General features: G+C 43.1%; 1 pseudogene; it reads left to right on the top strand.

Moving 5' to 3' along the window:
• The first annotated feature begins 985 nt into the window (after positions 1 to 985).
• Positions 986 to 1,521, top strand: LOC144773192 (small nuclear ribonucleoprotein E pseudogene; annotated as a pseudogene).
• Positions 1,522 to 2,637: the final 1,116 nt, after the last annotated feature.

Genomic DNA, 2,637 nt, shown 5'->3' with positions numbered 1-2,637 from the left:
GAGTGAGGGCAATAGATAGAGTGAGGGCGATAGATAGAGTGAGGGCGATAGATAGATTGATAGAGTAAGGGCGATAGATAGAGTGAGGGCAATAGATAGATTGATAGAGTGAGGGGTGATAGATAGATAGTGTGAGGGCGATAGATAGATAGAGTGAGGGCGATAGATAGATAGAGTGAGGGCGATAGGTAGATAGAGTGAGAGTGATAGATAGATAGAGTGAGAGCGATAGATAGAGTGAGAGCGATAGATAGAGTGAGGGCAATAGATAGAGTGAGGGCGATAGATAGATTGATAGAGTGAGGGCGATAGATAGATTGATAGAGTGAGGGCGATAGATAGAGTGAGGGCGATAGATAGAGTGAGGGCGATAGATAGAGTGAGGGCGATAGATAGATTGAGGGCGATAGATAGATAGAGTGAGGGCAATAGATAGAGTGAGGGCGATAGATAGATTGATAGAGTGAGGGCGATAGATAGAGTGAGGGCGATAGTTAGATTGATAGAGTGAGGGCGATAGATAGAATGAGGGCGATAGATAGATAGAGTGGGGGAGATAGATAGATAGATTGATAGATAGATAGAGTGAGGGCGATAGAGTGAGAGCGATAGATAGATAGAGCGAGAGCGATAGATATATAGAGTGAGAGCGATAGATAGAGTGAGAGCGATAGACAGAGTGAGGGCGATAGATAGAGTGAGGGCGATAGATATATAGAGTGAGGGCGATAGATAGATAGAGTGAGGGCGATAGATAGATAGAGTGAGAGCGATAGATAGAGTTAGGGCGATAGATAGAGTGAGGGCGATAGATAGAGTGAGGGCGATAGATAGATTGATAGAGTGAGGGCAATAGATAGAGTGAGGGCGATTGATAGATAGAGTGAGGGTGATAGATAGATAGATTGATAGAGTGAGGGCGATAGATAGAGTGAGGGCAATAGATAGATTGATAGAGTGAGGGCGATAGATAGATAGAGTTAGGGCTCGTTTCTCTTCCGGTCTTTCTCAGTCTCAACAGCTGCAGTCATGGCTTACCGTGGGCAAGGTCCGAAGGTGCAGAAAGTGATGGTACAGCCCATTAATCTCATCTTCAGATACCTACAAAATAGGTCCAAAATCCAAGTACGGCTGTATGAACAGGTGAACATGCGGATAGAGGGCTGCATCATTGGATTTGACGAAAACATGAACTTGGTGTTTGATGATGCACAAGAAGTTCACTTGAAGACCAAGTCCAGGAAATAGTTGGGTCGTATCATGTTGAAAGGGGACAACATCACTTTACTTCAAAGCGTCACTGTCTAAGCAGCTCCATCCATGAACTGCAATTTTTCTATCTGCGACCTTGCAGTATCACGTGAACATTTGAAGAAATGGTGCATCCAAGAAAGCATTTGTTTGGTTGGTGGAAGTAGCAGGAGGGAACCCTATTCTTGTTTTGGCGTATCCCGGGCTTATCAATGTTACTGTGTCTTTGATAACTTTGTGTGTTTCTTTTGAAATTATTTTGATAAATAAACCAGATAGAGTGAGGGCGATAGATAGATAGAGTGAGGGCGATAGATAGAGTGAGGGCGATAGATAGATAGAGTGAGAGCGATAGATAGATAGAGTGAGAGCGATAGATAGAGTGAGAGCGATAGATAGAGTGAGGGCGATAGATAGAGTGAGGGCGATAGATAGATTGATATAGTGAGGGCGATAGATAGATTGATAGAGTGAGGGCGATAGATAGAGTGAGGGCGATAGATACAGTGAGGGCGATAGATAGAGTGAAGGCGATAGATAGATTGATAGAGTGAGGGCAATAGATAGAGTGAGGGCGATAGATAGAGTGAGGGCGATATATAGAGTGAGGGCGATAGATAGATTGATAGAGTGAGGGCGATAGATTGATAGAGTGAGGGTGATAGATAGATTGATAGAGTGAGGGCGATAGATAGATTGATAGAGTAAGGGCGATAGATAGATTGATAGAGTGAGGGGCGATAAATAGAGTGAGGGGCGATAGATAGAGTGAGGGGCGATAGATAGAGTGAGGGGCGATAGATAGATAGATAGATAGATAGATAGATAGATAGATAGATAGATAGATAGATAGATAGATAGATAGATAGATAGATAGATAGATAGATAGATAGATAGATAGATAGATAGATAGATGGATAGATAGAGTGCAATAGATAGAGTGAGGGTGATAGATAGAGTGAGGGTGATAGATAGAGTGTGGGCGATAGATAGATAGAGTGAGGGCAATAGATAGAGTGGGGGCGATAGATAAATGAGGGCGATAGATAGATAGAGTGAGGACGATAGATAGAGTGAGGGCGATAGATAGATAGATTGATAGAGTGAGGGGCGATCGATAGATAGATAGATAGATAGATAGATAGATAGATAGATAGATAGATAGATAGATAGATAGATAGAATGAGGGCGATAGATAGAGTGAGGGTGATAGAGTGAGGGCGATAGAAAGTGTGAGGGCAATAGATAGAGTGAGGGCGATAGATTGATAGAGTGAGGGCGATAGATAGATACAGTGAGGGCGATAGATAGAGTGAGGGCGATAGATAGATAGAGTGAGGGCGATAGATAGAGTGAGGGTGATAGATTGATAGAGTGAGGGGCGAT

This window comes from Lissotriton helveticus, chromosome 1_1 (assembly GCF_964261635.1).
Source record: "Lissotriton helveticus chromosome 1_1, aLisHel1.1, whole genome shotgun sequence".
NCBI lineage: Eukaryota > Metazoa > Chordata > Amphibia > Caudata > Salamandridae > Lissotriton > Lissotriton helveticus.
The sequence above is the reverse complement of the archived record's forward strand: the minus strand, read 5'-3'. Positions and strand labels throughout refer to the sequence as shown.